Genomic DNA, 19,509 nt, shown 5'->3' on the forward strand with positions numbered 1-19,509 from the left:
ATTACTAGTTAGCTGGAAAACTGCACTGAGTAAACCCCCCCAAATCTGTAAGTGAAGTAAAAAAATAGCTTTTATGGGTTTACACTGCAAAATCACTAAAAACACTGGTCTGTATTAATATCAATAATATGTGGCATGATAAAATGAAAAACAGGATTTAATTATAATTAAACAGCATGTTATCACAGAAATATTTAACATACAATGCCCTCCATAATGTTCAGGACAAAGATTTCTTTATTTGCCTCTGTACTCCACAATTTGAGATTTGTAATGACAAGATTTGTGCACATTGTGCACATTGTCAGTGCACATTGTCAGATTTTAATAAAGGGCATTTTTATACATTTTGGTTTCACCATGTAGAAATTACAGCAGTGTTTATACATAGTCCCCCCATTTCAGGGAACCATAATGTTTGGGACACGGCAATGTTATGTAAATGAAAGTAGTTATTTTCAGTATTTTGTTGCATATCGTTTGCATGCCATGACTTCCTGATGTCTGTGACCTATCAAGATCATCAGAGTCTGGATATTTTATTTTCAGGTTGTCCTAGAAGCGATACTTAAATTTGCATTTGAATGTATTCCTATGGGAACTGGGGGGTAGGTCTGGATTTAGCTGCAAATTATGCTGATACAGTATGGAACACATTTGTTGGCTAAATGGCTTTAAGTCATCAAGGGTCCAAGGCATTAAATGAGCCTCAAACCTCCATGCTGCTGCCAGATATGCAGTAGATAGGAAAATAGTTGTTCCTCTTGCATATTTTTTTCCATTGAGTTCAACAGGAAAATTTGTCAGGAAAAACAATTATTTTCCTGTCTACTGTCCCAAACATTATGGAGGGCACCATATGTTTTCATTGATACAGATACTTAGTTTAATTGCATGTATGTTGTAACATCTTATCTTGACTTTGGGAAAGTGTAGCTCAACACTGTGATGTAATGCATTGCCAACATCAAGATGTTTAGACAAATTTATTCAGCAAAGAGGCTCTTCCAACTGGCAGACTGGATCGAGTGGTTCTGCCCTCCCGTTATCATAGTGTCAGGGACTGGGCTCCGGGTATGCCATCCATAATCCCTCTGTTATCAAACATGGGCCAGTTTGGGAAAATAAAGGCTGGCTGTTGTTGGATATGAGGTGACACAGTTACTGCTTTATACAGAAACATTAGGTAATGCACTGCCTCTGAAGAGACTGTGAACACTCCTCGAAAAATAACACTGCCGGGAGATTTTAATAGCAGCTTTGTGTTCTTTGACGGTCCCTTGTGCTCCTTTGTCATTTCGGGTCATCGTTGAGGGAACAAAAGCCCAAATGGCTTCCTCCCTTATCGGTGCTATGCAGTCCACCCCTGTCCTACAGACCCATGGGTCGGGGGTTGCCTGTACCCTCCGAAATCCCTTCAGTGCAGTAATCTAAAGCCCAGATAAAACTGAGCCACTCCAGTCCACGTACAGATTGCAAGTGTCATGCCATACATGTGTAGCAGGGCTTGTGTTGTCATAACAATAAGCCTGGGATGGTGATGTCATCCCCCTGGTTGCGTGAGAGAGTCAGAGAGGGGGCTTTAATCACTCTGTCCGGGGAGACCTGGCCTTGTAGGGGAGTGTTAACAGCCCTCACAAGGGACACCGTAATAACAGGAGGCAGAGCGGAATCTCGGACATGTGTTTTGGTTAGCATGTTACGGGACACAGCACACGCCTGATGTCCCGTGTGATCTGAGCGTATCCCTGATGCACACATGCATTCAGGCTCTCTGGACGGGAAGTACAGGTCTTTCAGAACAACTTGGTCAAGACGGGAACCCACAGCATTTTCCAAGCTTAGGGCAACCATTCTATGCATGTTACAAGCATCTTTACAAATCTTTTATGACATACGTATAGTAGTACACAAAAGGATATTGGTCTGTTGGCACAATGTGTATTTTAGAGAAATGCAGTGCATGATGCAGCATGTGATGTAGTGTGTGTGTGTGTGTGTGTGTGTGTGTGTGATGTAGTATGGGATGCAGTGTGTGATTCAGTGTGTGATGCAGTGTGATGTAGTGTACAATTCAGTGTGTGATTCAGTGTGTGATGCAGTGTGTGATTCAGTGTGATATAGTGTGTGTGATTCAGTGTGTGATTCAGTGTGTGATTCACTGTGATATAGTGTGTGATTCAGTGTGTGATGCAGTGTGATGTAGTGTGTGATTCAGTGTGTGATTCACTGTGATGTAGTGTGTCATTCAGTGTGTGATTCAGTGTGATGTAGTGTGTGATTCAGTGTGTGATTCACTGTGATGTAGTGTGTCATTCAGTGTGTCATTCAGTGTGATGTAGTGTGCGATTCAGTGTGAAGTAGTGTGCGATGCAGTGTGTGATATAGTGTGTGATTCAGTGTGATGTAGAATGTGATGTAGTGTGTGATTCAGTGTGATGCAGCATGCGATGTAGTGTGTGATTCAGTGTGTGATTCAGTGTGATGTAGTGTGTGATTCAGTGTGTGATGCAGTGTGTGATTCAGTGTGTGATTCAGTGTGATGTAGTGTGATTCAGTGTGTGATTCAGTGTAATGTAGTGTGTGATTCAGTGTGATGTATTGTGTGATTCAGTGTGTGATTCAGTGTAATGTAGTGTATGATTCAGTGTGATGTAGCATGTGATGTTGTGTGTGATGCAGTGTTTGATGCAGCATGTGATGTAGTATGCCCTTCTTCACAGGACCATAGTATGTAGCGATGTGGGTGGTGGTCAGAAGGCCATGAAAGTGATGGATGTGATCGTTGAGAATGCCACTGCAGCCAGCCGCCACTTGAACGTGTTCTGCATCAAAGACAAAGGTCAGTACTTTTATTTCCTGCCCCTGTGTTCAGATCTGACCTCGTTTAGATTGTGTACACACTAGTGATGGTGAACACTTAATCAGAACAACCTACATAGCTTCCATTTTACATAGGAGTTATATAGCTGGATATTTACTGAAGCAATGTAGGCTTAGTATCTTGCTTAAGGGTACGACAACAGTGGCTTACATGGAAATCCAACTTGCAACCTCTAATTTACAATCCGTCTTCCCTAGCCATTATACTACACTGCCTATAATTTACAAACACTGACAATTTACTGGCCACTGAAAAGGGCGTAAGAGGATATAGTTGATATATTCACCATCAGTAATAACTGCAATGTCCATCAATCCCCGAAGGTATTTACTGGAATGCTTCATTGTTATATAATCTGGTTGAAAGGAGGCGGTTGAAAGGAACAGTGTCCCACACCTTGATGGAAGTGTTTTTAATCTTGATTAAAGCTGCATCCTGGACAAATACTGTCAATGATAAATAGCTTACATAAGTTGGAGTGGTCATCGAGCGGCTAGCTTTCAAAGGCTTGCCTTTAAAAGCTGTCGGCTGGCAGAAAGCAGCAGTAAACAAACATACAGTCGTCCTGGCCGTGCCCGTTAAGATGTTTCCCTTCCGGGGTTTCTCGGAAAGCTGCGGCTTTTTCAGGCCACGTAAATTTGTGGTGCATAATTTGTGGCTGACGGTGCTTTTATCCGTGTGATTAATATCAAGTCAAATTTAACCTGATATTAGACAGTTTGCTTAACTGGGATTGCTTCATCGGAAGCTACCCAAATATTGCCTGTGGCTTTCTCAAAAAAAGACAAAAAACTGAACAGGCTAGTCTTTCAGTCATCCCCCCTCCCTACAAGAGCTCAGGACATCAAAATTGGGGCCAGGTCCATTTGAATCCACTAGTGATAAAAACTTAGCTCCTTAGCCCAGGGTCCAAGTTTCTTTCTATGTTGCTGATACTCCTGTCTGCATGGTGTTAACCACCACCTTGCCTTTTGACATAGGAACCATTGTTTCAGTACGTAGGACATCTACTATATGTTGGTGGGGCCTCAAATGGCTGTATACACAGTGAGGAGGTTACATTGCCGAAAATGGAGTGAGTATAACTGCTGTAAAATCCAGCTATGCCAACTTGAAAATCGAGCTGGTCAACCAGCTACCAGCTGCTTCAAAACCTACCTGCAGCTATAGCAGGTGGCAGGGTACATACAGATGTTCTTTAACAGATGGGCCCAGTGCAATTACAATAGCTGAAGCTATTATTTTGAGGACATGGTTCACCATCCTATGGTCAGAAAGTTGCACTTCCTGCTTTAGCAATGAGGTAAGGAGGCTTCATAAACTCCAGAAAGGGTGGGGTTATGGTGCACACCAATCAGGAGGTTTTCCCAATAGAGCCAATTAACTAGTCGACACTGCAGCAGTGCGAGTGGCTAACAAATACAGTTAGGCATTATCAAGAAATAAAAATATGTGATGAAAGTAAAATAAGGAGTAAAAGGTTGTTTAAGGTGTCAGCAGGACAATTTAGTTTAGGGCTGTGTTTTGGGAGTAATAAGCACAGCTCACAAAGTGAGCTTGAAATAGAAGCCAGAATCTGACCTTTCCATCTTATCATCTGGTCTCAAGCTCCATCCATCGATCCATTATCTGAACCTGCTTATCCTGAACAGGGCCTATCCCAGCATACATTGGGCGGAAGGCAGGAATACACCCTGGACAGGTCGCCAGTCCATCGCAGGGCACACACACCATTCACTCACACACTCATACTTACGGACAATTTAGACTCTCCAAATCAGCCTAGCCTGCATGTCTTTGGACTGTGGGAGGAAACTGGAGTACCCGGAGGAAACCCACGCAGACACGGGGAGAACATGCAAACTCCGCACAGAGATGCCCCGGTCGACGGGGATTCGAACCCAGGACCTCCTTGCTGTGAGGCGGCAGTGCTACCCACTGCACCATCCGTGCTGCCTGGTCTCAAGCTATTTTTATTTATTTTGGGGTGTCAGTTATCTAAGTCATTAATTTGAAAATAATTCCAAAAGGGTTCCTTAACTGTGTCGCATGTAGTGTGTGATGTAGAGAAGCACTGAAGCATTGCATCTTTCCAGTGGGGATCATACATCATAAAACTTCATTTTCAGGAACAATGAGCGTAATGCCAAATCTAATCCTTTCGAATTAACATTCAAACAATCTGCGGGCATAAAATGCTGCATAATAGCGTATGATCCAAAGACATACAATGTTATCACAAAATTTAATTTGTTGAAAATGAGATATAGCTACTTATGGTACCCAAATAAATGTTTGCTTGCAGGGGATAGTAAGGGGTGATAGGTTAAGAGTCATTATTAAAATTAACTGCCTTCTCTGCTTGCAGCCCACTGCTGAAAGAACCCCAGAATTATCAGAATCTCAAAACTCACCAACCCGTTCCATACGGATGTTCATATAATGCTGTGTTAAGTAGTGGTATTGCAGTGCATGCATGTGCCCTGAAGCATAGGAGCAGGCAGATCTCAGCAATGTTTTCTTCCCATAGGATCTATCCGGCAAGCAGTCAAGCCCAGACACGGCATAGGAATTAATCTTGTGTTTTAATGCCCTCAGGTCTTGAGTCATCTTACAACATTTATCAAACTGCTTGCAGGATGTTCAGCGAGGTCCAAAGCAAACATTGTGTCAGCTTGGCCCTTTAAGTGGTGCTGTGTGTCTGCACTGTTTATTGAGTAAATCAAGGATGGGATAATCCTGGCTCAGATGGGTGTTTGCTTTGGTCATTTTCCTGTTCGTTTAAAAAAGTTAATCTGCTGCTATTTATTTTTGAGTCTTTTTTAAAAATATGTGTGGGAGTGCACCCATTACTCTTTCTAAATGAATGTGGGGTTCCCATGCCGAATCAATGCTGATTTCTGATCAAAAAGAAGTTCTTGACTAGCAGTTTTTCTGTCAATCAATTCTCAAATCAAAGCACCGTTCACGGATATTGTGTATTTTGCTGATTGGAAACATTATGCTCATTAGGCATATAGGCCTAAAAAAAGCCACAGAGAAGCTGGGATCAGCATGCTGGCAAAGGAGACCCCACCCCCACCCCAAAAATCCTCCACTGGCTGCCTTCGGAGACAGACTGGGAATTAGCCATGCTATTAAAAAGACAGATGAAATTTAATTTCCTGACATGCTGCTGTAATTGTAAGTGCGGGAACATTTCTCTCAGAGAGTCGCTTTGTTTCCATCACAGTAACTGCTCTGAACAAGTTTAACCGACATTTTAAATTTAAACGGCTCTACTGGGGCTCAGATAACTTGGTTGTTTTATGGAATTGGATTTTGTTCCGCATTAACACAGAAGACATAAAAAAGCACAGGCATGTTAAATATGGTGTATTTTCAAATGTGGTTTTTCTTGTACTTCTGGTGGAATGATTGTAGCCAATTGGTCATTGAATGGCTCCTGTGGAAAATTTGATCCTATCACATTTTCTCTCTTTGAACAGGACACTACATTAAATAATAACAACAAAGTATTGCACAGAATCTTATGCCAACGCAGAGTTTTCATTCTTCCTATTTTGCAGTCCCTGGTTTTCAACAGGCAAGTGACATGATGTTCTTTTTTGTATTGGCACAGGTGATCCGTGTGGGGACCCACCCTCGTTCCCACACACCTCCCTGCAGGGTCACACAGGGTTCGAGCTGGGGGACGAGCTGCTCTACACCTGCGCCCCAGGCTACGTCATGCCCAATGGTCGTACGGCCTTCAGCCTGCTGTGTGACAGCTGTGGGGCGTGGTACGGCCTGGTCCAGCTCTGTGTCAAAGGTCAGACTTGGGGGATGGGGCAAGAGGGAAGCTTGGTGTAGATTGGTGCGGTGGTTTTGGGCGGTAATGGGCAAGAAGAAAAGCAGTAATGGAAAAACACACAGAACCTGAACCAAGTAGGCTAGCTTGAATATACCTCTACCGTGGGAAAGGAGTATGATGAGCCAGCCTTGCTACAGTTCTATAGTGGGAAAGGGGTATAATGAGCCAGCCTGGTTCCAGTTCTACAGTGGGAAAGGGGTATAATGAGCCAGCCTGGTTCAGTTCTACAGTGGGAAAGGGGTATAATGAGCGAGCCTGGTTCAGCTCTACAGTGAGAAAGGGGTATAATGAGCCAGCCTGGTTCAGCTCTACAGTGGGAAAGGGGTATAATGAATCAGCTTGGTTCAGCTCTACAGTGAGAAAGGGGTATAATGAGTCAGCCTGGTTCCAGTTCTACAATGGGAAAGGGGTATAATGAGTCAGCCTGGTTCTAGCTCTACAGTGAGAAAGGGGTATAATGAGTCAGCCTGGTTCCAGTTCTACAATGGGAAAGGGGTATAATGAGTCAGCCTGGTTCTAGTTCTACAGTGGGAAAGGGGTATAATGAGCCAGCCTGGTTCCAGTTCTACAGTGGGAAAGGGGTATAATGAGCCAGCCTGGTTCAGTTCTACAGTGGGAAAGGGGTATAATGAGCCAGCCTGGTTCAGCTCTACAGTGAGAAAGGGGTATAATGAGTCAGCCTGGTTCCAGTTCTACAGTGAGAAAGGGGTATAATGAGCCAGCCTGGTTCAGCTCTACAATGGGAAAGGGGTATAATGAGCCAGCCTGGTTCCAGTTCTACAGTGGGAAAGGGGTATAATGAGCCAGCCTGGTTCCAGTTCTACAGTGGGAAAGGGGTATAATGAGCCAGCCTGGTTCAGTTCTACAGTGGGAAAGGGGTATAATGAGCCAGCCTGGTTCAGCTCTACAGTGAGAAAGGGGTATAATGAGTCAGCCTGGTTCCAGTTCTACAGTGAGAAAGGGGTATAATGAGCCAGCCTGGTTCAGCTCTACAATGGGAAAGGGGTATAATGAGCCAGCCTGGTTCAGCTCTACAGTGAGAAAGGGGTATAATTAGTCAGCCTGGTTCCAGTTCTACAGTGAGAAAGGGGTATAATCAGCCAGCCTGGTTCAGCTCTACAATGGGAAAGGGGTATAATGAGCCAGCCTGGTTCCAGTTCTACAGTGGGAAAGGGGTATAATGAGCCAGCCTGGTTCAGTTCTACAGTGGGAAAGGGGTATAATGAGCCAGCCTGGTTCAGCTCTACAGTGAGAAAGGGGTATAATGAGCCAGCCTGGTTCAGCTCTACAGTGGGAAAGGGGTATTAGTGAGCCAGCCTGGTTCAGCTCTACAGTGGGAAAGGGGTATAATGAATCAGCTTGGTTCAGCTCTACAGTGAGAAAGGGGTATAATGAGTCAGCCTGGTTCCAGTTCTACAATGGGAAAGGGGTATAATGAGTCAGCCTGGTTCTAGTTCTACAGTGAGAAAGGGGTATAATGAGTCAGCCTGGTTCCAGTTCTACAGTGAGAAAGGGGTATAATGAGCCAGCCTGGTTCAGCTCTACAATGGGAAAGGGGTATAATGAGTCAGCCTCGTTCCAGTTCTACAATGGGAAAGGGGTATAATGAGTCAGCCTGGTTCTAGTTCTACAGTGAGAAAGGGGTATAATGAGTCAGCCTGGTTCCAGTTCTACAGTGAGAAAGGGGTATAATGAGCCAGCCTGGTTCAGCTCTACAATGGGAAAGGGGTATAATGAGTCAGCCTCGTTCCAGTTCTACAGTGAGAAAGGGGTATAATGAGTCAGCCTGGTTCCAGTTCTACAGTGAGAAAGGGGTATAATGAGTCAGCCTGGTTCCAGTTCTACAGTGAGAAAGGGGTATAATGAGTCAGCCTGGTTCAGCTCTACAATGGGAAAGGGGTATAATGAGTCAGCCTGGTTCCAAACCTACAGCAGGCAGCTCTACAAAATGTTGCCAGAATTGTGAAATATTATGTGTTTTGTTATTTGAACTCTCTGTGGACATTCTGAACAGCACCTTATTATTGGTGACAAATACAGTCTTGTATGTTCTGAGTAGGTCTCCGAAGGTCAGGGATGGCTAGCCAAAAGTTTGACCTCGGTCGCTCCTGAGGGCAGTAAAGACTAATGAGGCAGGGTGAAAGAGTAGGATATGTGATCCGTCGCACCGCAGAGAAGCACCAGCAGGAGGCCAGGATTTCCTTGTCAATATCAGTGTGTTTGCTGAGAGAGAGCTGTTCAGGCACTGAGTTAGCACTGACAGCACTGCCTGTCGCCCCAAGGCCTTGAGTCTGGGACACCATCAGAAAAGATGGGGAGAGAGTGAGCAAGAGAGCGAAAACAAGAGAAACAGAGAACATGACTGGGTCATTATATGCCTTTTCCCATTGTAGAACTGGAATCCGCTTGGCTCACTCAGTTTAGAGCCTTGCTGTTTATATATCATGTTTGTTATCATACTGACCTTTGCCAGCTCAGCCAGCTAGCAATCCTCATACTGGCCTGCATGTGAATTGTGGGCAAAGTTGGCAAGCTTCAGTTCTCCACGAACATGAAAGGAGGGTGGAAGGAGTCTGTTACCATCACAAGCAAAAAACTAAAGTTAGAGAGAAATGGCATAATGGCTGATCCTTAGACTGCAAGCAGGCTTGGTAGGTGCCATGTGACACAGGAGCCAAATGATACAGTCACAGGTAATGGAAAAGTAATTATACTTTCCCGCTTGTGGTAGTTTGATTACTGCTCTACTGTACTACTTAAATGGCATTAAAGGTGGTTTTATGAGAATGGAAAACTCAGGGTGGATGCTTTGTTGGATGCACCAAGTCTAAAAATAATCATTTTAAAGCTCATTTTTAAATTGGCATGTTGCAATTTAATTTTGTTGTCAAGTTAAGGCCATTCAAATAGAAAATATAGTGGTGAACCGCAGTCACATTCAGATGCCCTTTTACATGCCTTTAATAGCGAATTCTCAGTGCTTCTGACATTTAGACTGGCTGGCATTTGTGATCATAGATGGGGGCGGTATGATTATGTTGGTTAGAAGGTAGATTTGATTTAGCAGGAAAAGAACCAAGTGTTCATTTAGTTCCATTTCAGTTTCTGAAATTACATGGGGCTGCAAGGGCCACTTTCCAAACAGCTCCCACACATCTCTAAGGTTGTTCTGTTCTGTACCACATGCTTTAGTGAATTCCACTGGGGAGATGAATTAGTGATTCAGACCAAACACACACACAGACACACACACAGACACCTGGTTGGCCACAAGATGGAGGTGATCAGTAATCCTGGATCAGTTTTAGAACCCCAGAGTGTTGATTTTTTGCATCCATCCAAACAGTATGATTGGCTGTATTAAATCTTTGTTACAGTACTGGCCACAAAAATCCCCAGCATCATGGATACTGTTTATTGATTACACAAGATGCTGTGAATTGGCACCTTTGACCTTGAGAGGCCTTAGCTACATTTACAAAAATATTTTTCAAATGTAATTGTAAGGAACTGGAATGAGAGTGAATGACCCTTATCCCAAACAATTAATTTCTTTCCTTCATACATGACAAACATCAAGAACAACAGAAATGAACAGGCATACACCTTTTAGAATGTAACCACGCTCAGCCAGACTTAACAACACTGAGAATCACGAGACTGCAGCTTGACAGTTGGAAAGGAAACCCTGAACATTTAGCTCAGTGAGGTCTTTGTATTTGGTCGCTGATCCACCAAATGCACCTGAAAAGTGATTTATGTGATGATATAGTGTAATTTATGCAGGGATTAGGTCACAGCTATGAGGTGAGCAGCGTGAGCGTTGGGCCAAAAGGAAAACCACTCCAGTGCTCTTACCATTTCCTGTTGCTTCTCAGCCAGTGAAAGGCTGCTGTGTTCTGACCAGACCAACTCAGTGTGGTTGTCCTATACTGTAGCACAAGCCCTCTGGTTTGATGGGAGAATTTAAAGAGGAATGCCGAGTTCAGATGAATGAGAAATGTGAAACTCGAAGACAAGGTCTTTGGTTCTTGAGAAACAAAGGTTTCCATTTAGGAGTTAAGAAAGCCAGTCTACTTACACACTGAATCTCAACTAATTTTCATTTTCATTTAAAATCTCATTTTCATATCATGCCTGTGTGTGTGTGTGTTTGTGTGTATATGTGTGTTTAATTGTGTGTGTGTGTGTGTGTGTGTGTGTGCTTGAGTTTCTGTCTGTGTGTGTGCATGTATGTGTGTGGTTTGCAAAGCTGAGTTATCTTATCAACAAATTCCTGGTTTAAAGAATGAAGGCGTCATGACTATCCTTTAATGCAGCAAAGATGGGGTTTTGAATGTGTGTCCTTCTCATCCTGTCATGGCACTGCAAGATGGGTTGGGTTGTGGGAATAGCTATCATGGACATAATTAAGCTAAATATATAGAAATGACACCAAATAGTCATTACATTATACACCAGATGTGCAGTGATGCACTATTTGAGATGTTCAAAGCTTACCGGCTCCAGATTTTGAGTTCCCAAACATTGTTGCTGAGTGAAGGTGCAACTCATAATACAACTGTGCTCATATGCTGGCCATGGGGAATTTCCAGTGTCTAAGGAATATGTCACCGATGCCATCCTGGAAGATGCAGCGTTGCTTTCATTGGTACAGCAGTGCTTCAGTGGCCAGGAAAAACACGGTTCCCAAGATGTTCCAACTGAGCATGGAGATAAAACACATTTTGAACAGATGCAGGAGACAGTTAAAGAAATTGACTACCATGAGTTGCTTTTACTTAACTGTACTTTTCAATGGCAAGGCTGAAACTATTGCTGGTGCAAATATATGAATCAACCACATACAGTCAACAAAATGACAACAAATAAGCAGTACATCTACTGCAACAAATATTTATCTTTTAATTAGAAAATGCTCTTACCTAGGGGTGTTAGCTTATTAATATAGCATAATAGCTGGATGCTTTCATTATTAAAACAGTCATATCCAAACAGGATTTGAATTTTCTGTGTTTTCGATTGCAAGCCTTCACTAATGATGGCTCTCGTCTGTGTTCAGCAGATTCAGAAGTGGTGATGCTTGTGGAATAATAGTCACGTCCTCTGAGGAAAGTGAAACTCTTAATCGCCTTGGCTGCGAACAGATGCCATGACACTTCCATGCCAAATGCCAACGTTGGGCTCAGCCTGTGTGTGTAAATGCCGTGTTGGACTTCTGAGGGCTCCGGGGAGGGAAAAAGCTGGCGCACCTCACTTTGAGCGCGGCTGGGAAGGGAACTCCCACCCCCCCGGGGAACAGCCTGACAAGGCCTGCTTTGAGCTTTCAGTAATTGATGGCCAAACTACTCACATTTACCATGTATTCTGCTTGCTTGCCCTCTCTGTCTCCCAGGCTTCTGTCCTGCTGTGGGACTCAGTGTTCCATCATGCACTTCCCAACACAGTAAAATGTCTTTTTTTTGTGGTGCTGACTGAATAATGACAAGCCTTGTCAAATGATGTCCTAGCAAGTTGCTTGGAGCCGCTGGTACCACAGCTTGACCTGAGCTGTCCTCCGTGGTCTGGGTCAACTGCGCTAGCTTATATCTAGCTTATATCATATTGCTGAACAACAGCACATTAATGGGGAATTTAAGCCTGAACAGCACTTTTATCATGATCCTAATAGACATCTTTGTTTAATGTCATGTTTAGAAAATAACAGGACTACTACCATCTATGGCTAATATTCCTCCTTGGGAAAATACATTCAAGTGAATTCAGAGTGCAAGGACCTTGGCATATGGTGTGGGGAGGGTGAGGGAGTGTTTGCCAGGACGGTGACAGACAGCCGTGGGCGTGAAGGACAGCAGAGCATTAATTCGGTTCAAACACTGTTGACTGTAGCGAAGGAATTTTCCCTTAACACACAGGATATTCCTGAATAGAGGCTGTAGCCAGTTGTCTTGCTGTGGAGTGTGTATATTAAACCCTGGTATCACTCGGCAACAGTGCCTTCTTTCCATCTCTCTCTTTTTTTTTGTAGGCCGCACACGTTGACCGCTGGCAGACATGCAACAAGTGACTATGACACATGAGGTGATTCTTTATAAGATGCCAGCTAGCAAACAAAACAAAGATAATGATAAGCATTACACACAAAAGCTCCATTCTCCATATGAACAAAACTGAAAAGCGCAAGATCCATTCAGTTTGTATGTTTTTGTTCTCTTTTTTCAATTCAGTTGAACCTTTTTGATGTCAGTTGAAAAATACTTTATTTGCAGCACTTGAAGGGATTTAGTATCTCACTGAAGATAATGTTTGTGTACGAGAATTTATAATTCATACATTCTTTTCTTCTTAATGAAAAAGGGAGGAAATATGATTCAGACTATATTCGGCTTTGTGCACATTCCTAAATATTAGCTATAACCTGATTGCAATAAGGGTGTGAACAACTGTGTTTTAAATATATGTATAATTTAATACACATATATTTAAAATGCTACCCTTAGGTTTCTATTTTTGACAATTTCAGAAAATTGATCAGAAAACAGTTTATAAGGGCTGTAGGTAAAATCCTTATAATGCTTTGCATAAATTGGAAGAATTTAACAGCGATCACTTTTTTTAACAGATGAAACAGAGGCCCACATCGATTATGAGGACAAGTTTCCCGATGAGAGCCATGTGTCCTTCAGCAACCCAGAGGAGGATGAGGAGGGAGACCAGGAGGTGCACGGCGGTGTGGAGCTGGAGCACACAGAGCACGGGGGGGTGGATCAGGAGGCTGTGGCTCACCAAGATCTAGACTACGAAGGCATGGAGCAGGACCGTGCAGCCCCTGAAGCAGCAGACTATGGGGTGGTCCACGAAAGTGAACCTGACAAAGACCTGGACTACGAAGGTGTTGAGCAGGCTGGCGTGGCCCGCGAAGGCACAGACTACGAGGGTGTGCAGCAGCATGGCGTGACCCACGAGGGGTTTGGACAGGAGGGTGAGGAACAGGAGCTGGGTGACAGGGCTGAGGAGCAGCAGGAGAGAGGAGCAGATGGGAGCAGAGACTTGGCGGAGGACGAGGATGAGGAGGTGGAGGACTCCACAGACAGGGGGGGTCAGCAACCCACCACCGTCACCGACGCTCCCGTGTCCCTGCTCAGTCAGAAGCACCTCTTCTGGTTCCCTTCTGAGACCTTCCATGAACAGGAGGCGTCCAAAGACACGGATGAACCGGCTGCAGCAGAGACAGACAGCGTCCCTGTCGAGGGTAACAATCACATTGGGCTGAACCCAACGGAAAGCGACACAGAGGCTGTCTCTGTCCACCAGGAACTGGAGGACTCTGATATTAGCCTTCCCACCAGAGAACCACAGAACGAAACTAGGGAGGGGGCAGGGGAGACCGTAACCAGCAGTGACGAATCCTGGTTGGACGGTTACCCCATCACCCTGGAGGCAGAGAAGGATGGAGACGAAGGGGAGAAGGTAGGCTCTACAGGGGCTGGGGAGGAAGAAGACAAAGAGGAGGAAGAGGAGGAGGTCATGCCAGCGACGGACAGCCCCAACCATGTGGAGATTAGCCAACCCGACGCCTCCAGTTCGGTTCCGTCCGATGATGTCACGCAGATCATGGCCTCCCCGACCCGCCCGGTGGACTATGACATCAAACAGGTGCCTGTGGCCTTAACGCCGACCTCCCCTCCAGAGAACGCCAGCAGCAGTACAGAGGATGTGGAGCCAGAGCTGACCACTGCTCCTTCTGCAGTGGAACAGGCTGAAGCCACCGCCACCACCACCGACAATGCTGTCACCCCTGATGTCGCCACCCTGGATCGCGACGCTGCTGTGGCCCCCACAGCTCCCTGGGAAACCACAGAGAGCATCTACCCCTTCCTGGACCACCTGCCGGGCCCCACAGATCAGGAGGATGTTACCGTCCCGTACCAAGACCATCAGGAGAGTGCCACTGGGTCGCCGGACGAGTTTGCGGGAACCAGCCTGCATGACGTGCGCGTGGAGAGCAACCTGACTCAGGCAGGGGCTGGGGCCAAAGTCCTGCCCACTGGGGAGCCCTGCGTGGGGGACGCATGCCCCTCGGGGGTGGGCCGGGGACCGGTCATTGCCATAATCATCGTGGCGATCTGCGCCTTGATAACAGCCGCCGCAGTGGCTGCATGGTGCTACAAGAAGAGGCAGGAGAAAAGCTCTGTCTACAAGATGAACGGCAAGGGTCAGAGTAGACATCCTCAGCAGATCGAGATGCAGCAGAAGGTTTAACACTGTGACTTTTAGGGATCGCCCAACACCACATGTGTTGGTTAGCTTGTTTGTTCATTTGTTTGGGGAGGGGGGTGGTTGTGGTGGGGGGCAAACACCAAAGGAAGATCAGCTCTAGAGGAAACCATGCATTTGACTCTTCTTTAGAGACAGAGGACTTGTGGTTCAGAGAATTTGTGTTCTTTTTCGTTAATTTGTGAAACTAATTGACTGTGTGTTGCTGTTTCCTTGTGATGTTTTGTTTTTTTCGTTTATTGTTCTTCTTGTCATTGTGTGTTATTTTGACGATCATTGTGTCACAAAATTGTGTTGCCAAGGTGTTTATGCCCATCCAAACACAAAATCAATTCAGTATGAAACACAGGTCTGGCACAGCAACTGATAATCCACACTACTGTGAAACAGAATCTGAGCAGGGTACAAGCACAATACTTCTTATGGAGGGCAGGGGCCTTGATAAACTAATTTTGATTTCACAGCATGAAAATGTTTTTATATATGTATTTCTTGTTGGACAGGGTTGCATTAACCATTGGAAACCAGTTACCATCAATATACATTTTTTCAGGATCCAATTGCAAAAGACACATAACCTATCCCATAACCCATTTTTCTGAGACAAACTGATTTTTTTTTTCAGTGCGAGAGAGCACATCATCATAACTAACAAATACACGTAACTAGTTTCGTTTGCAGTAATATTGACGCCTCTCCACTGTAGCTTTCATAGGAAATATGAATATGTGAATGTAATGCATATGTTCAGGCAGTAGGGGAGCAGACTCTTTCTTTCCTTTATGTTGTTGAAATGAAATTGTTTTTGTTTGGCGAAGACGCCGCCAGTGTGATAAATTAAGTTTGATTTCTGAAAAGCGGACTCAGCTGGAATCAGTGCCAGGGCAGGAGGGACGATCTCGCCTACGTGCGGAGAACTGGCAGTCGCAGGCGGGTGAGACATGGGCAGACACAGGTCTCCGGGCAACACAGCAGACAGTGTTTCAAATAACTACGCTTGAGACCAAACTGAACCGACGCAAAAAGTTAAATGGACAGAAAAATAAATTAGATAAAGAAGAAGAAGTGTAAAAATATATACATTATCACATAAATATGTGAGTTCCAACTAACTTGAATATCATCCTGAATGGGCATTTGAATTGTTACTTTTTAATGAAGAAGGGTCTGCTCATTGTAATCACAAAGAAAATACCTAATGATGCTAATAAAAGCATTGACGGTATTTCAGGAGACACTTACTGTATTCATTTTTATTTCAGTAATTAAATAAAAAGTTAAGACGAAGGTAACTCACCCGCACAAATATTTTTTTCCACTGTCTGTTGTCATTTTGTGGTTATGTTGAACAGACCATAGAGAGATTCATACAGTCCATCCAGTATCATCAATGTTGTTGCTTGATTCAGCTTGATTCAGAATATGCTGAATTTCAAAACATTTGAGAAAATAATTGCCCAACAGTTAAATATATTAGATAAGGCTATATCTACATCACAGTGAAGAAATATTTTTAAACTAATGAGTGGCTTTGCATAGATTGATAAAAGTGTATTTGTCTTGTTGCAGCCTTATAAACCAATGACGAGTTAAAAGTACAAACTGTGTTTTTTTGCTGAAGGAATGCATGTTGTGGGCCCGTTTCTTCAGTCATCCAGACTCTAGTGGTCTTGTTTGCTTTGGATGGAATGCACATTTTTAAGATGATCATCTGCAAGAGCCTAACCATAGAAAAGAGCAGCGCCTTTGATTAAAATAAATTAATAAATGTTTTCATGTAAATAAGATTTTAAAATACCTGTTTTCATTGAATTATAAAAAAGGACATAATATGCTGTTCATCGGATACCCTATCCCTGCTTTTCCCCTGAGTTCAAGGCCAGAGTGATTGCTAACATGGCAGCCGTCTGCGTGGTCACAGAATTCACTCATTTAGGGGTGGTCTACATATCAAACCACAAATCCATACCCAGGGCCACCTGTGTGTCTCCAAAGGGAATTTGGGTTTGGGCTGAATGTTCACGAAGGAGGTGTGTCCCTCTCTGATGTGGAAATAGGCCTGACCACTGCTGTGGTACACTGTTTAAAATAAAAACTAGATGAATCTTCTCTTTTTTGTATCTGCTCCAGAGAACTTGCTATCAACCTGCTGATTCAATCAGGTCCATGATCCATTGTATGCATTTGTTCCTGTATTGCGTGACTGTGGCAGAGTCAGTGGCAAAGCTGACTGCGGGTGCTTCTTTATTGTTTGTATTTGCTCCATACTTTTCTCTTCTCACAGCTGGCACTGCAATGGTCAGGGCTTGGACTGTGGGGTGGATTATGTCACAAAGTTGATTTAGGAGGTGCACAAAACTAGCTAGCTGCCACAGCACAGTCAGGGTGATGGCGTTTGATCAAAACTTTCTACCCGATTAATCTCAGGGCAGTGGCAGTTTAGACTGGTTTCATCAAGCCATAATATTTGTGCAGAATTATGCCCTGATAAAGTGCTGTATACTCAGTGAGCACTTTATTAGGTAGATCTGCACACCAACTTGCGAATGCAAGACTGGTCGAAGCTGACAGGAAGGGGACAGTAACGTAAATAGCCACGCATTACAACAGAGGTGCGCAGAAGAGCATCTCTGAGCACACAATGCATTAAACCTCGAAGTCGATAGGCAGCAGAAGACCAATAAGTAAAAAATATAAGTCTAATAAATACCTAATAAAGTGCTCACTGAGTGTGGTTCATTTCCAGCTCAATTCAGGCTTGTCTGTGTAATGCCAGATCAATGTCAGGTGGACCTCCAATGGTATGTGCCATAACCATTTGAGATAGGACAGAGAGGAGACTTTCCAGTTTAAATATTACATATAAATGTCTTGGAAATGCAGCTGAATGTTGCAGAGACTGATTTGCTTGTCAGTTCATCTGCAGTTTCCTCCGTTTGCTGTGTCAGAGCAATATAGGATGCTGTCGTCAGGGCTTAAAGCAACATAAGTACAAATGTGTCATTGTGCCATACCCCATTCATTGCATTTGTCACCTTACCCATCCTCCCAATTTAGAGGACCAGGTTATGCCAATGGGCAGGCATGGGGAAAGGTCCCCAGACTGGGGCCCCTGGGCAGGACAGGCCCGGGACACACCAGGAGCCAGAACTGGCAAGAAGACATTTTCAGTCCTTTCAGACATTGGAGCACTGCATTTAATTTTATACACTGTAAACACTGTATACTTCAGAGCACATTTCCTTTTTTCTGATTAATACATACCAGTTCCAAATATTATGGGAATGTTTTTTTATAGCTATATCAGTATTGCCATGCAATTTTTGCTGTTCTGGTAATATTATACATTCAACCACTGATGGAAATGTATCTCTGTATTGCCTGACTCCACCGTGACCTCACCTTGGTCACAGAACTCGTCCATTAAGTGAAGTATATAATAAGTAGCGGATGTAAATTCAATTGCTTGTTCTCTTGCATAAGTTTAGAACAGGCAATGCACTGTGCAGATGCACTGGTTCTTTGCATTACATCAGTGATTTCTGATACTTGTGCATAGCTGATGCCTGTTCTGAACTGATGCTTGTGATCAAGCAATTATTCTCAGACTCACAGTAATCCACAAAAAAAACACTGGCCACACACGTTTCCAATCAAGATTCTTCACTCAAAGCCATTCCAGAAACCCATGTTACTGAACTAATGTATATACACCTACACAACAGAACGGCTTTGTACAGGGGAGGATATTGTGCTCACAGACATAGCACTCTTATCCCAGAATTCCTGCGGTGACCCTTGACCCACATTGCAAACAGTGGGAAGTTACAGTGACCCCACCCACATTCAACCCCTGCCTTTGCTCTGATGTCTGTGACCTCGGTCAAGCAGTCCTTTTTCTCCTGCTGGGGTGCTGATGGAGGTTGGGGGTGGGGGGTTCCTGACCCCCCCCCCCACACACACACACACACACAGCCTGAAAAGACACAGCAGTGTGCGGGGTGGCAGAGTCCCAACGCCCCAGGCATCTCCACAGAAGGATACGTTTTGGGTATTTCTCATTGCTCTGTGACAAACTGCATCGAGACTCGATGTTCAAACATTATTAAACGGGTAAATGTTTTTTCTGGCCCCGCACCCCTCCGCCAGCCCAGAGGATCGGGTTTCATAAAATGATTCGAGGCTGCTTCACTCTTTTAGAGGTCTCTCTCCATGAAGTCTTTGCTTCAGCCTTTAATATGTCCGCCCAGTCTGGGCACGTTTCGCCCGTTTGACAGACATAATAATTTTACAAAAATGGAAACCCCCCCACCCAGAGGTGCTTTAAACAATTGCTCAGCCAGTCTACATTTCCAAACCAAGCAAAATAAACACCGTCAGCAGAGTTTACGATTCTGAGAAATTGGCTAACTTCTATTCAAGCTAAAAATAGAAGCCCACTTGTACCTTTGTCAGGAATCTTAACCAGTATCACAGAATTATGTTGCTGCAGCAA

Source organism: Conger conger, chromosome 9 (genome assembly GCF_963514075.1).
Source record: "Conger conger chromosome 9, fConCon1.1, whole genome shotgun sequence".
Taxonomy (NCBI): domain Eukaryota; kingdom Metazoa; phylum Chordata; class Actinopteri; order Anguilliformes; family Congridae; genus Conger; species Conger conger.